Source organism: Rhinolophus sinicus, chromosome 2 (genome assembly GCF_057876585.1).
Source record: "Rhinolophus sinicus isolate RSI-liver-muscle chromosome 2, RSI-T2T, whole genome shotgun sequence".
NCBI classification, from domain to species: Eukaryota; Metazoa; Chordata; class Mammalia; order Chiroptera; family Rhinolophidae; genus Rhinolophus; species Rhinolophus sinicus.
Genome location: NC_142502.1, coordinates 61,122,025 through 61,138,701, shown reverse-complemented (window position 1 = coordinate 61,138,701; position 16,677 = coordinate 61,122,025). Strand labels below are relative to the sequence as shown.

Here is a 16,677-nt window from a genome sequence, read left to right as displayed (position 1 = left end):
TTTTATGAATGGTGCCTCTAATGCATGACACTTTAAATTTAAATTTCTATGAAACTACAATACTCTTTCTTTTCTTAGAGAGGCTGGATTTTTAAAATACTATTAAATAAAATTGAGGACTCTGATCAAAGTGAAGGTGGGAAAATATAGAAATCCCCTGTCTAGTTCAAAGTTAATGTTTGCATTGCTAAATTTGAAGATGGAGTTTAGTACCAAGTTACTGGAAAGAAAGTACACACTATTTGTTCAGGGAAATGTAATACTTGAAAACTAATAATATTTGAGCTGGGTGGTACAGATTAAATCTTGAAAGTGACCTTACTATTTTGCTGCCAACTGCCTTGAGAAACCTACAGATAATCTTAGGAGAGAGAACACTGGTTTCTTTTAGAATTTGTTTGATTTTATTAGGACTAATTTATTAGTTAGCCATTGGGAACCTTGTCTGGGAAATTCGTAGATGGACAATGCAGCATAATTTAAAAATTCATGACCTCCAGTTCCACGTTGATGAAAGGTGTCTATGTTCTTTCGTTGGTCTGGATACAAACTAAAGAAAACTATCTTTATGTTCTCTTACTTCTGATATAATAGATCAAGATCTGTTAGTTTTTCTCTTAGGAATTATTTACCAAACTGTCATTATCTTGGAAACTTTCTTCAGATTTTCTAGAATCTCCTTAAATCAGGTACTATAACTGAATATGACTATAGAAAATAATGGCAGTGAGGTTGGAGACAAAAGAATCAGGAAAATAATACTAAATACTAGCAGTTTATGGTTATTCCTTGGCGTTGGCTAAGGCAACAGTTCCTGGCAGATGTTACCACTGTCGGCATCTGATACATGCCAGGACTATTTGGCTTCTCACAATTGTCACACGAACCATGAGGAATTTCCTCCATCACATTATATTTTTTGTACACACTTCTTTTAAAAAGGTGAAGTTGAATTTTACTTTAGTCTATTTTTTCCTTTCTAATGTAATCCAAGATCTTAGCAGTCATTCTTAATATACAGCCAGTGCTGTATCTCGTATCAGTATCATTTAGTTTTCCTCCCTGTGTTTGCTAACCTTCATCTGTCATAGTTGAATTTAACTCTTTTGGAAGTTAGTGATTTGAACTAGTTAAGAATTCTTTAAATATGGGTTCTTGGGTTCTTGTGAACACATGACTTTCTTTTTGGCAAATATCCAAATAGCAAGCAAATGTGCTTTATGACTATATAGTTTCCCCAACTTCTCTTAAAATTAGGATTATTATTGGCCTCAAACCCTTTTAATTACCTATTGAGTGGACAATAAATCCTCTGAAATTTGGGGCTATAACTTTTGAAGGAAGGGGGAGTTTCTCTGATGCCTTCAAGGCTGTGAATAAATTGAAAAAAGTATGATTCGGTCGTCATATCTTCCTGTATCTTTCAAGGTCCCTCCTGGTTTGGTGAATCATAGTTTTGTTGTGTGTTTTGTTTTCTTTTAACAAAGCAATGCATGTATGTAGTTTAAAAAGTCAAATAATACTAAAAGGCTATAACAAAATACTGTCATATACGCTACACAGACCAATCCCACTCTCCAGAGACAAATTTATTAAATACTTTTTTCAGCTGTTCCTTTTGGTATTTACCTGTATATTTCCTTTTAAAAATATGCGGGTATTGCTACCTCTTGATACTTAATTAACTTTTGACTTACTACTATAGTAGACGACAGTTTCAGTTTTCATGTAGCCTCTTTTCCCTCCCACCTCCCTCATATATTTGTATTACAGTTGTTAGTAAAAACCATATGTAGTGTTTTCATTTTATGACTATGTACCTATTGTTCACTGCTGAGTCAGGAAGTTACATTCTTTTATTTAGAGACAATAATTGCCTCAATTTTTCATTTGCTTTATTTTCTTTGAAATTTATGGATTAGTTTTTCTACAACTTCCTACAGCTTTCATATGGTTAAACCATTTGCATAATCTTTTATTTCCATTCTTTATGTGAAAAACCCTTAACAGTTCCTTCCATATTTCCGCTCCAGTTGGACCAGTAGTTTTCTAGATATATCTGTCACCCTGCACATGTTACCCTAATACATTAAGAGGTGTATTAGTCAGAGTTGTCCAGAGAAATAGAACCAACAGGATGTGTGTGTCTGTGTGTGTGTGCGCATACATGCACGAGAGAGAGAGAGAGAGAGAGAGAGAGAGAGAGAGAGAGAGAGAGAGAGAGAGAGAGAGATTGAGATTTTATTTGAAGAGTTGACTTACACGATTGTAAGGACTGGCAAGGCCAAAACCTACAGAGCAGGCCAGCAGGCTGGAGAGGTAGTGAAGAGCTGATGTTGCAGCTCAAGTCTGAAGCTTGTCTGGAGGCAGACTTGCCTCTTCCTCAGTCTGTTGTCTCTTAAGGCCTTCAACTGATTGGATAATCTGCTTTACTCGGTGTCTACAGGATTTCAATGTTAATCTCATCTAAAAAAAAAAACTTCACAATGATATCTACACTGGTGTTTGACTAAAAATCTGGGTACCTTGTCCCAGCCAAGTTGACGCACAAAATTTACTATCACAAGAAGTAACCAAGAACATCAGGGCTCGTTACCCAAATTTTGCTGTGTAAGAAGTCCTATCCTTGCCAGTACCCTACCTTTCAAATTCTGGCATCCTCAAATTTCCATCTTGTTTTCTCTGCCCAATGAGACCACCACTGTTTGCTCCTCGGGCCTGATTTCTGTGTGCCAGTTTGGCAAGTGCTCTCAGGGAGAAAACCATGGTGAATGTCACATATTCCTCGTGTGCTCCTCTGCACTAATTGCTGTCCAATGTCTGAAAAGAGTTGGTTCATATATTTGTCCGGGGCTTATAGCTGTTTATAGTAGGAGAATAAGTACAGCACCAGGTACTCTTTTCTAGCCAGAATCAAAAACCTGGTTGGGCTCCTTAACAAGCCTTCTAACTGCTCTCTGCTCCCACTCTTGCTCCTACAATCTATTCTCCACCCAGAACTGAGTGGTCTTTTAAAAACTGAAGTCAGATCATAACGCTCCCTTGCCAAAGCTCTTTGCCAGCTTCTCATCACAGTTAGAATGAAAGTGAAGCTCCTTACTCCAGCCGTCAAAGTCCATCATGACCTAAGCTGGGCCTTTCCCTCCAATCTCCTCTCTGTCGCTCCCCTTCTCCTCACCACCGCTCAGCCACACTAACCTTCTCTCTCTGCTCCTGTAATGGGCCAAGCTGGTTCCTGCCTTGACTTTGCATCATCCAATCCCTCACCTGATACACTCTTTTTCCTCACTGTCTCATGGTGGACTCTCTATTGTCACTCAAATCTCAGCAAAAACATCACTTCCTCAGAGAGTATATCCCTGGTCAGTCAACGCAAGCAGCACCCAAGACATGTCCCATCACTTTGGCCTGTTTCATTCTCTTCCTAGGACTTTATCACTAACAGTTCATTTCAGAGCAGTTTTCAGAAACTTTTCTTGTTCATGTTTTGTGTCAATTTTCAGTCTCCCTCCACTAGAATGCAACTCCGTGAAAGCAGGAACCTTGCCTGAATTGTTCACTGCAGTACTGTCAGCACTTAGAACAGTGCCTGGTATACTGGAGATTCTCCATCAAATCTAAATTTGTTCAATGAACGAGCAAACCTAGGACCAGGGCTGGCGCTACCTAGCGTAACAAACATGTTAACAGGAATTTGTTTTGGTCGCCACTTGTGTGGCTTCCAATCTGGAAGGTAGCTGTGAAAGTACTATTGCCTTCCCTGGTTTGGCATTAAGCAAGCATGTTTTGGTGTGTGTCTGCCATGTGTCATGGCATTTTTTTAGTGTGCCATGTGTCATCACCAGAGAAGATGTTAAGAGCACAGCCTTTGGAGTCAAACAGGACTGGGTATCCATCTTGTTTTGCCATCTTCTAGCTACATCATCTTGGACAAATGAATTAATCTCTCTAAATATCAGTTTCCCCATTTGTGAAATAGGATGATAATCATCCTTATCGCATAAAAGTTCTGTGGAAGTTAAATTAATTAATGTATGTAAATTATTTAGGATTATTTTGGCACTGTATTTTGAACATTCGAAATATGGTTAGTGTTATCATTATTAATGTGATGGTGATAGCTATTTCGTGGGATTAACAGAAGTGCTAGTGGGGGGTAGTATTGAATAAGGGTGAAACACAGTGCCTAAAAGTCACCTTTTCCAGGAAGATATCCCCAATAAACCGGGACCCCCTCTGATTACTTCTTGGCTTCATGCTCTCACCACATACATATTGTGTGTTGCGACTTGGCTCTTCTTATAAGTTATTTTTTCTTTTCCTTGAATGTCATTATTAGTGCTGCAAAGCCCTCATCTCTTTTAAGAATTTATAAATGTTTAACTAAATCATATATTCCCTTCTATCCCAGTCCCCTTTTCCACGAACAACCATTCTAAAGTATTTAATCTGTATTACTTCGCTTTCAGTGTTCCTGTAAACTGTGTACCAGTGTCTCATGTGCATGTCCTTCTAGTTTCCATAAATGCTCTTGTATTCTTATGCGTCACTGTTTCTCACATTTTCGTCACCACGCACGGTCTCTTGCTCTGCACATGTTGCTATGCACATACCTACTGTGCACGTCTTAAGGATGCAAAGCACTCGTGAGCATTTACCACATTGTACCTCTCTCTGCCCCCACTGATTCTCAGGTGACCTTTGCTATCCCACCACCAACTGCAAAGCAGACCCTTGTGCGTGTCACTTCATAACTTGCTCTGAGAATTTCTTTAGGACATGTTTCAAGGTGTGGAATTGTTGAGGCAAAACTTTTCGTTCCTTGATAATTGTTCTCAAGTGTCTCTTTCTGGGCACATGTTGTATATCTCCAATTAGCTTGTGAGCTATGGGGTCAATTCTTAGATCTTAAAACAAAAAATAGCAAATAGGAATCAGGTCCAACCCCGGGATAAGTAGAGATGTAGAGTGGCAAGTGGAACGTGAGAAGAAACATGCCATTTCTGTGTGACTATAGGAATACAAGCAGGGAAATCTGTGCCACTCACTTGCTATTTTTATAGCCCACCCACAAGAGGATCTGCTGGCATTACTTGTTGAGCATGTGGAGAATCCAAAACACAATTGTTCAAAAGAAAAAGAAATTAACTCCAGAAAGAATCCAACAGCTAATGGGTTGTGACTCATGCATACACTGTTTACAGGGTAGAGAGGGCATAATCTTATCCGATTTGAACACTTTTTTCTAATCTGCAATCATATTAAGTCATAAAATCTCCAGTGTCCAAATAGCTGTAGAGAAGCACAGAAGGAATTGAGCTCTAGAGGTAGATTCATGCTTTTTTCCTCTTATTTTGACAAATTTTAAACTTTAGAAAAGTTGCAAGAATAATACAATTAACACCTTTCTATCCTTCAGCAAGAATCACTGTTACCATTTTATCATCTATCTCTGTTTGTCCATATATTATCATTTGAACGTTTCCCTATAAATCTGTAGCCCGCCTTTCCTAAGAACAAGAGCATTCTCACCAGTAATCACAGTTTTCACATTAATACAATGCTATAATCTAATATATAGTCCATATTCAAATGTCTAGAACAGCGTTCCACAAACTTTTCCTATAGAGAGCCAGATAGTAAATAGCTTTGGCTTTGAGGTCAGTCTCTGTGGCAATTACTCAACTCTGCTGTAGTAGGACAGCAGCAGCCTCAGACCATCCATAGCACAAGTGCATGTGGTGGGGTCCCAATAAAACTTTATTTACGAAAACAGAGGGTGGGCTGGTCTAGACTCTTTCTCGCTCTTTTTTTAAAGAACTGGTGCAAGATCATATTTGTGAGTTACTCACTCTCACAGTTCACAGTATATTATATCAATCTTGGTTTTGAAAGGTTTTGCCACAGATTGCCATGGACTGGATTACTCAATTACATATCATTCTACCTCTTACACTTTTTCATTTCCATGAATCCAGTTCCTACAGATCCACCTCTGAATTCTGTGTTTGAAAAACATCAATACCTGCCATCAATATTGCATAACTTTACTTTCCTTCAATGTTCTTTTTAAAAAACTGTGCTAAAATATACATAAAACGGAACATTTAAACCATTTTTAAGTATACAGTTCGGTGGCATTTTGTTGTGCAATCATCACCTCCATCCATCTCCAGAAAAATTACATCTCTCTCATCTGAAACTCTGTACCCATTAAAATCTTAACTCTTCATTCTCCCCTCTCCCCCCAGCCCCTGGCAACCACCGTTCTACTTTCTGTCTGTGTGAATTTGACTACTCTACGTGCCTCTTATAAGTGGAATCATATACTGTTTGCCCTTTTATGTCTGGCTTATTCACTTAGCATAATGTCTTCGAGGTTCATCTGTATTGTAGCATGTGTCAGAATTTCCTTCCTTTTTAAGACTAAATACTATTCCATTGTATGTATGTACCACACTTCGTTTATGGACACTTGGGTTACTTCCACCTTTGGCTATTATGAATAATGCTGCTATGAACATGAATTCTAGACTCATTCTTAAAGCAGTAATTTTCTGTCTAGGGGCTAGAAGTGGGGATAGGGACTAACAACAGATATGGACCGAAAGCGTCACATTTAGCATGATAGTGTGACATGAACTCAATAGGGCAGATCGAGGCAAACAATCCAGTCCTCTCCCCCTTCACTCCCTTCCTTCAAGGCTTCAGCATCTCTTGCCTGGATGTTGCAATAGCCTCATGTCCTTGCTTCTAGATGTGTCCTTCCCTGCACTGCCACTGGAGGGACTGTCTAACATGCACAACTGATCACATCGCTCTCCTGCTGGCCGCTTTGCCATGGCTCCCGATGTCCTACGAGACAACGTCTAAAAGTCTTAGTCTGGCATATCAGGTCCTCGGTATCCCAGCTCTTACCTGTCTCCCCATCCTTACCTCCTGCGATGTCCAGCCTCTCACTTCATATTTCAGCCAAACTGGGCTGCTTCTGACCTTCTCCTTTTTCCAAAATAAATAAAAACAATAAATTATGCTGTTTGCTGTCCCTATGCTGTTGCTCACTGTGTTTTCTTCCCTCTGCCTGAAACGTTTTCCCTCCCTGTTTGTGGCTGGGTTATACACACTCATCCCACAAGATCAGACTTCAGCAGTAATGCTTCCTGGAATCCTACCCCAGACATGCCCCGTTCCTTCTCCCTGCAGTCTGTGTGCCGCAGAGTGCCCTGTAGTTATCCCTGTCCTAGCATTTTATTGAAATTATCTCTGTAAGTTTGTCTCCCCAAGTGCTTTAACCTCCTAAAGGGTAGGGACCATGCTTTAGTCATTTTTCCAAGCCCAGTGCCCAACAGAATGCCAGATATCTCGTAGTGCCTAATAAATGTTTTCCAAATTGAACAAAGACACAGGTTTTTAGAAATGCATACTGAGCTCTTTGTGAGCTGTTCCAGTGCATCTGATCAGCTTCATTTCCTGATATTCCAGTCTCTCTTTCCCCAAGTGTGCCAACCACACCTAATTCCAATGCTTTCCTAAATAGGCAATGAACTCCCATGCCTCTGGGCCAATGCTCATTACCAGCTCTTTCTCTCTGGAAGTCCTTACACTTCCCTTGCCAAGGTATTCCTATTTATCCTTCAACACCCAGCCTAAATGTCTTCTACTCTGAAAAGCTGACTCTGAGGTCCCTGATTCTTCCAGACAGAAGGCATCTTCTGCTCACCATAGCATGGACTAGGCTTATTATAGAAAATATGACAACATTACATTGCAAGTGACTAATGTATCTGTCTTTTTCCATAGACTTTTCCTTGAGTTGAAGGACCCTATCTTATTTCATCTTTGTATTTCCAAAGCCTAGCATAGTGCCAGGCACATAATAGGTGTTTAATAAATATTAGATAAATAAATAGATGAATGAATAGTCACAGACATTTGATAACCATAGTCTGAGTGGGCACAAAGAGAATCTGAACCAGTTTGTTTTTGCACCAGGATAATATGGCCTAACTCAGTGTTTGGAGCTCAGATGCTTAAAGCATTATCTCTCCCCCAATATAGCCATTTGTATTTGAGGCTTTATATATACCCCCGTCGCTCCATGAACTTACATGGGATGAGGGGCCTACCCCTCAGCTTCACAAAGGAGAAATAGACATAAAACTATGACTGATGGCATGCAGAGTCCCAGATCCAAGTTTGAGGGAGAGGACAGGGCTTTTGGTAGTAAGTTCACCACGGGGAAGGTGGAGTCTGAAGAGGTGAGCTGGACTCAGTACCAGGGTCTGTATCTTTGCCGGGAAGTGCTGATCCAGGGAAAGATACTAGCAACTCGTTGAGGCAGCCACCTATTGTCATGGGCTCTGGGGAAATAGCTGCAAACATGGCAACTGAAAGAGCTGTGACATTGAGTCGAAATGCTGTGATGTTTGGGGCCCAGGCAGTGGTGCTGTGGATCTTCCCTGGAGATTCACAGGAAAGAGCACCTCCACTCTTACCACCAGGAATAACACTGGCCTGGAAAAATTGTCAAAGGCCTACCCTGGGTCTGGTGAAGGTGGATGGCTCTGTGTTGGCGGAGGTGGTGACAGGGAGACATGGGGATCTGTGGACACAGGGCTTGGTCATAGCCTATGGCAGGGCTGCTGAGACTTTCAGCCATGAGTTCAGCGAGAGTGGACTCTGGCTCCCTGTCAATGGAAAGCTGCCCGAGCAGGTGCCAGAGTGGGCCGGTGACCATGGTATCAGGGATGGAGGGCTCTGTTTTGGGTTTCTGCAGCCACTGCAAGGGGATGATAATGAAGACTAGCTCCTAAACACATGAAAGCAGCTCTGGAAAAGTTGTGGAATACCTAGAGAGCACTACCCTGGAAAAGACTGGAATTCTTGCTAGATGCAATGGGGGCGTAAAGCCCTTGCAGTGTAGGCCTAATTATAAATATGACTTCTCTTATTTTTGTAGGTTGATGAAACCAGGGGCACCGTGATTATACAGATATATGCAAGCTTTTAACTGTTTAAGTGAAAAGATGCCACTACGGGGAGGAAATTACCCTCCATGATGGACAGGTCCAGGGGCTGCTCATCAACCTGGACCTTCTCACATGGAGCGTGGTAGTAGATTATCCTGTTTTCTTGTTGTAGGTTGCTTATGCTTGCTCCTGCAATGCAGTTTGTAGAGGGCATTACATTCAGTTTCTCAGTCTGATGGGCCCTGATCTCCCTCTTCCTGATCCAGGAAGTCTTGAAACATCACTCCCCTCTCCTCCACCCAGGACCCTCAGCTCAGTGGTCGGCCAGACCCTCCACTAGCCTCTTCTCTCACCATCAGCTTTGCCCAGAGATCTCCTTCCTGCCATCCATTCCCCTCACACTAGGAGCCCTGTGAACTTGAACTGTAATAAGGTTGAACCACAGACCAAAGTCTAAATGTCTTGACCACAAAATCGCATAAATTGTTGGCTTCGCTCCTTCGGACGTGGTGGGCATGACTTCCTTCACCATATTTAAGATCTGATGGAATTAATCTCTGAGGCATGTGTTGAAGGAGATGGAAACAGAATGGACCAGAGATCTAATCAACTGTTTTTCTCCCCAATTTCCAGGATTTTTGCAACAAATCATGTGCAACAACTTTAAAAAAAGAGGGAAGGAAGAAAGGGAGGGAGAGAGGGAGGGAAGGAGGTAGGGAGAGAGGAGGGATGGACATTTCCTTTTGTCTTCTATTGTGGGAGTTATTTCATTTGTAGGGAAGTGAGTTATTGTAAACCTCAAGCTTGCACTTGGGAATCTGAGCTTCTGGCAATCTTTGGGCTCTCCCCATAAAGAGCTGAAAGGAGCTGCAACTAGAAACAATCTCATCAACCAGTGAATGCTGGGACTGAATGAATTGAAAAGGATGCCTTTCTGCTTTAATTTTTTTCTCCACCCCCAACTTCACATTTAAGGGGGAAAAAAGCATTTTTTTATTTTTTTGAGACTATACCAGACTAATTAATAGAACAGGATAATTCTGGGTACAAGGCTCTACAAAATAGGAGAGTATAATGAGAGGCATTTGAATGGATGTCATTGTCTTTTACAAAGCTTGCTTTTGTCTCATTGTTTTCACCTAAGACTTCTTGCAAAACAATGGGCTTTGAAAAGTGCAAGATATGCTGCTTAACTCTTGAGGAGCTGACAGACATCACACCTTTTCCAGGAGGATTGTGACTGGGGCTTCAATCATCCCCCACCCCCACCCCCCTTTCTCTGCTGTAGGTGCGACAATTAGAGAGAACTGTTAGCTGACTATCCCACACCCAGTTCCAATCCTGTCAGAAGGAACTAAAAATATCCTGTGGTCAAACTATAGAGATTCCTGCTTCTAATAAGCTTAGGCTGAGAGTAGCGAGGGGGAGGTAATATTACCCACAGAAACAACAGCGAGACTACATAAAACCACTGCGTGAAATTTCCTTCAACTGAAAAGTCTGAGACCTTCTTGTGATACTACACCTTGGGTGAAACAAACAAAAAGGGGCCATTTTTAAATATAGCCAGCTTTTGCACGCTATATTTAGTCATGTTTCTACTTAGCAAAAATATCAGAATGCATTTTGGCAGCAATTTTTACTGTGCTGTTTTCTGTTTTGTTTTCTCTCATTTCCCCATATTTAAAGTTCTGGTGACACATGCATTAAGGAATATAATCAGAAAACCTGAGGAACTCTTCTTGGGTCATGTGGTTATTCACTTAAAAAATTGACCACCTGAATCAGGGGTTGTTCCAAGCCTCTGTTTCTAATCAGTTTTCAATATTGCCTTTTGTTCTTGGAGCTCTCTAGGATATCCCCACATTGTAGGGAAAAAAGGTGACTGCATTCTAACATGTATATGCATTACAAGGGGGAGTATATGAAACAAAATGGAGGTCATCAAAGTACCTGTTTTGTAGGGCTCTTGTGAACTTTGATTGTGTTGATACAGAGGTGTGATCAAAAGATACACTGAATGTTTATTTAAATTAAAAAAATTTATTATAGTAAAAGACACATTGCCATTAATCCCCCTCAAAATACTCCCCCTCACTTCAAACACACTTATCCCATCATTCTTGCCACCTTCTGAAGCAGTTCTGGAAGTCCTCTTTTATAAGTGTCTTTATTTCATCCTCCATCATGACAATGTTCCATGTCACACATCGCTTCCGGTATGGCAATTTCTGTCAAATAAAAATATTATGGTGTGGACACATAATTCACCGGATCTGGCACCATGTGACCTCTGGCTCTTCCTCAAAGTCAAAATGACCATGAAAGGAAAACGTTTTGAATCAATTCAGGATATTGAGGCAGCCACGACAGCGCAATTAAAGACACTCACGAAAAGAGAACTACCAGGACTGCTTCAGAAAGTGGCAAGAATGATGAGATAAGAGTGTTAGAAGTGAGGGGGAGTATTTTGAGAGGGATTAATGGCAATGTGTCTTTTACTGTAATAATTTTTTTACATTTAAACATTCACTGTATTTTTTTGTGTCATAACTTGTATATGCACAACATTTAATCAGATTCTGGCACAAGGTGAGTGCTCAGTAAACGTTGCTATCTTTATTAGTAGTAGTATTTGCATATCATACACGCAAATATCTTTGTATATGATATAGGAAAGGGACATGAGGACTAAGGCAGCAGAGGGAACTAAGATCCCAAGCCCTGCTGCCTACGTGCTCAGGCACTGAACTCAGGCAGACATTAATCAGTGACACACAGCAATCTCTCTGAATGATTAGAGATTCCACAAGGACCATCCCTGCAGTTAAGTCCAGAGCTTAAACACAAACACTTAAATTAAACACAGTTTGTGCTTTACAAGAGTTAAAAACCAACCTGCCCTATTTTTGCATCTCTTTTCCCCTCCCCCACCAATGAATTTTCCATGGAAGCAGAAAACACATATAAACCCTAGCCTGGGGGATGGAAGGGGGTCTCTCTTCCACTAGCGATTAGAGACCGCCACTCTGTCTATGCGGTGGCCTTTGTTTTCTTACTTTCTCTCTGCCAACTAAACTTACTTTTACTTCAAACTCTGTATTGGCTCCCATTTGAATTCTTTCCTATGTGAAGCCAAGGACCCGCTTTGCTTTTCCTGTAACATGGACACATATACACTTTATGTCATAAGGCATAAATATGAAATAATAGTCTTTGTCTTTTCGCATCAAAATACCCAATAATAACATAACCGGATAAGTTCAAACGGAAGCAAGAGCTGCTTTTTTCCTTTCCCATTATGGTAAAAGAAGCGCAACACAAAGTTTATCATTTTAACCATTTTTAAGTGTACGATTCAGTGGCATTAGGTATATGAACACTGTTGTATAACTATCTCCAGAACACTTTTATCTTCCCAAACTGAAATTCTGCAGCCATTGAACACTAATTCCACGTCCTCCCTCTCCTCCTGCCAGCCCCTGGCAAACACTGCTCTACGTCTGCATGAATCTGACCACGCTAAGTACTTCCTGTAAGTGGAATCATGCACTGTTTGTCCTCTTATGTCTGGCTTGTTTCACTTGACATAACGTCTTCAAGGTACATCCATGTTGCAGCGTGTGTCAGAATTTAATTCTTTTTTGAGGCTGAATAAGGAGCCTTCATTTTAAAATTGAAGTATTTTAGGAAGACCATATGGCTATAGCTCACACAGGCAATTATTTCCAATCCCCTCTTCTCTCCTAGACCACACTGTATAAATATTCTAACGAGATCTAATAACATGAGGTCCCGGTGGTCTCCTTTCTCCAGGAATGGCTTTGCCCTTGAACTTGGGCTCTGCAATCAGATGGACAGATGTACATTAGCATCTGCATGCTGCCGCTTAAGAAATTTATTGTCTTGGTCATACAATTAGGTTAAGCCATATGATATTGCCGAGATTTGATAATTTTCATGTACAAAAATGGCAGTTTCGTATGGCTCGACCTAGTTCTTTACCTCTTTGCTACCCAGTAATCTTAGGTAAAACATAAAGTTAAAAATAGGGCTTGCCTCACAGGGCTGCTGTGAGAATTGAATGACACAATGTGAGTATTTAGTCTGAGCTCGGCCAAGAGGGCATGGAGGTTTGGAACTGTTGTGGGAGCTGTATGTCGCCGCCTCCTCTGGGGAAAGTAGCCTCTCCCCACAAGTCCAGGCTTTCAGGCCAGGCTGCCCACCTCTTCCGCCACCTCGCCTGCACCTGATGGATTACACCTTCATCATCAGCTCAAGGGCATGAGAGTCCATCCGGAATGAGAGCAATTTTTCTGACACTTCATTTTAGAGGGCATGGAACAGTGAACAAGATAAATACTATTCCCTGTTTTCATGGAGTTAATGTTCCAGTCAGGGAGGAAGAACATAAGAAAAATATGGTATCTTAGGAAAACTAAAGTACAGGAGGGGGATATGACGTCTCAGGTGACACTTGAGATGAAAGAGGAAACAGTGCGACCTGGAGCAGGTCCCAGGGTGACCTTCCTCCCAGCCTATCCCTGCATTGCTTCCCGTCTTCCTTCCCTCCCTTCTTTCTCTTTTGCTTTCTTCCACTTTGGATCCTGGGCAGCCCTCTTGACTTACTTGAAATTGCTTTTCAAGGAGGCTGCGTGCTGACTCTGCAGGTTCCCTGAATGAGGAATTCCAAGAACAGCTCCCCCTCCCGGGGCCTGTCTGTCATGGGAAGCTGCCTCAGCCACCCTGGCACAGTGTCTGTTATTAATTGGTCTATTGTGGGCTTTACTAGAGATCTCTCTGCATTTCACCCTTTCATGACTCAAAAGTCTCCAAACATCTCCTATCCCAGGCCTTCCATCTCCTGGCCAAGCAAGTCCCTTTCATGGTTCTCAGGGAATTAATGACATGACCATACCATGAGCAAAACTGCAATACTTCATCTGAGCTGTTTCCCAGTCTCTAGCCAGGCCTGATGTAGGCCAATCGGGGTAATTTATGGGATGGGTTTTCCGCCTTTCCTCCCACAATGTACATGAGAGTCTCCAGGACCTCAAAACTATTTTATAAAACACACAGACACGATCACAAAAGCTGACCTGTTAAAATATGTATATTTCAACGCTGCTTTTTGAAATATATATCAATGGTTTGTTCTTTTTCATTTTAAAGCTTTTTCCTTTCCCTTATTATTCCCCAGGCAGAGAAATGTGTCTGTGGGCCTGTGGGGAGGGTGGGTGCGGGAGCTGACTGCGCTGTGCTCCCTGCCCTGTGGACGTGTAGGTTGTTCTTGGATTTGAGACGAGCTATGGTGAGTGGTGGCCCTGGCCCTCGTGACGCTCGCTGCCTCTGAGCTTCACCACTGACTCAAGCTTTTGCTCAGAAAGTGCTGCCTCATCCCTCCCTCATGGCTGCTCAATCAGGAAAATATTATTTTCAGATGTTTTAAATTTGTGCAGTGAGAAACATCTGTCCTGACATATGGAGCACAATGGGAGCTAGTTAAGGCCAAAGTGGAAACCAGAAATGGGAGCCCTCTTTTTTTCCGTTTTTGAAGTCAGACCCTGTAGGCCAGATTTCCCCAACCCGCAGTCTAAGCCATGCTCTGCATTAGAGAACATGAGCATCAGAGAGAAACTGCACAGAAAGGCAACTGCAAGCCCCTCTCTCGCGTCCGCAATGCACCCGATTAGGAGAGCCGCTGTGGAGCTGCTGTAACCCCATCTGGAAATCAAGTCACAGACAACCTTGCCAATGCCCCAAAGTCATGGGCACCATGACACAGAATGTTCAGCTATATCGATCTGCACCTCAGATAGCTGCACTAAAGCTGTCCACGTGAAAATCTGATTGGTGTCATTTTAACCATTAGTTTTTAAAATAAAGCCTTTAGACTTATAGTAGTGACAGTATTGGACTTTCACATTTAATCTGAGAAAGAAATGAAAGAGACTAGAATATGAAAATGGCTTTTGCTTATCGTCCCTGACTTACTCAGCAGGTACCTTGTTGGTGAGCAATCCAGAGCTGGGCTCTGTGGAGCAAAGATGTGGAATACCATGTCCTGCTCATAAGAAAAGCTTCCACTCCACCTTACTCATCCCTTGGCTTTTTCTTTCAGGACCTCTTGGTTTCATTTATTGAGCTGCACCACATACCGGGCATCTTGCAATGAGCTCTCATAGAAAAGGAGGAGACAGGTAGAAAACAGGTAACTGCCTTCCATGAGCGAAGACCTATGCTGGAGCTAACTGGGGGATGCTACGGGAGCTCAGTGGAGGTCATACAGACAGAACATATGGTCAGAGACGGCCTCCCAGACGTCACGGCGCTTGAGTTACTACATCTGTGACGTTCACCTGAAGTGTATTCACCCCCAGTTTGTTCAGGTGGTGATGCTTGGCTCTGTCCCCATGATTCTGTGTTGGCAGCTGAACTGACATCAGACTTGCCTTCCCTGGAGCCTGTGGGCAGTGGAGCCATGGGCTTCGCGTCTGGTCCCTGCCCTCGCCAACAGAAAGCTCAGTCTCCGGGCTCTGCCCAAATGGAACAGCCCACTGAGTTCCTGCTTCCAGTCTCAGATGCAAGTATCTCTACTCTCCCCTTGCTTGCAGAGCAAAGACACCTGATGGATCATAAGTCCGAGTAATGGCTGCTCTTCCCCAGCTCCAGGCACCAGCTCAGCCCCTTTCAGGTTGTTCAAGTGTCCTTTTGTTCTCCTTTCCACTAGAGGGGACCACTCAGAATCTTAACATGACCGAGTTATCATAGAAAAACATTCTTATGGAATATCAAAGGGAGGCTGTTGCTCCAAAGGGAGTGGTGGGGAAAGATGCCGTAGGAATGATGAGCGAGCCAGATGGAGGAGGATTCTTGAGCCCTAGACAGTGGACAATAGGAAGCCATTGCTGTGCTTATCCATGGAGCTCCCATGATGAGAAAATGGAGTCATAAGAAAATAGCTCAATGAGGGATGCAGGATGGATTGGATAAAGAAAAAGACTGAAGGCAGGAAGACAAACCAGGACAGTAGTGCAGTAGTTCAATTTTAGTGTAATAAGTTTTGGCCTTGGAACAGGAAAAACATGTGAAGCAAAGGAAGAAGTGGAAACACTTGGAGGGGGATGGGAGAGCGTGTAACAGAGGAAAACAGCAATCAATGGTGCTGAGTTCAGGAGACAACTGATCTGATTTAGTACAGATGAAGGGGTTGATGTTAGAGAGCTGCAGTAACACAAGTTTAATTATTACTTTAAAGCCCTGTGCGTAAAATCATGGCTGTCCACTGAGTACGATCAGATGCTTTAACATTGGGCATCTGTCTTTCCTGTTCTTCACATCTTTTGTTTCCCTGGCCTTGGACTGGTCCTGGCCTCGCTGTCCTCAGACGAGCATACTTACTCTCCATCAGTGCTTTGTAACAGGCACGAAGGGCTTGGGCCCAGGAACAGGTAGACAAGCAAAAGCAGATTATAACCTGGAGACAAGGCTTGCACTTTGAATGGTCTTGGTTTTATGTATTTTAGTAAAGCATGTGGCTTTGTTTTATACTGCAGAGCTTGAAGGGACGATTTTTCAAATCCCCAACTCCTCTTCTTTGTAAAGTGGAATCAAATGCAAAATAATTACAGGTTGAATTATGGAAAAAGCAGTGCTGAAGTCTGAATTCACCCAAAGCTTGTCTTGAACAGTCAGATTATTTCGTCCT

General features: G+C 42.2%; 1 long non-coding RNA gene across 2 annotated transcripts in view; it reads left to right on the top strand.

Annotated features, from left to right (window-relative positions):
* Positions 1 to 16,186, top strand: part of LOC109453526 (uncharacterized) — a 126,106-nt gene extending 109,920 nt beyond the window's left edge. For both annotated transcript variants that reach the window (XR_012496672.2, XR_012496682.2), the window contains exon 4: positions 15,091 to 16,186. This is a non-coding gene — a long non-coding RNA (uncharacterized LOC109453526). The remainder of the gene's footprint in view (positions 1 to 15,090) is intronic.
* The last annotated feature ends 491 nt before the right edge of the window (positions 16,187 to 16,677 follow it).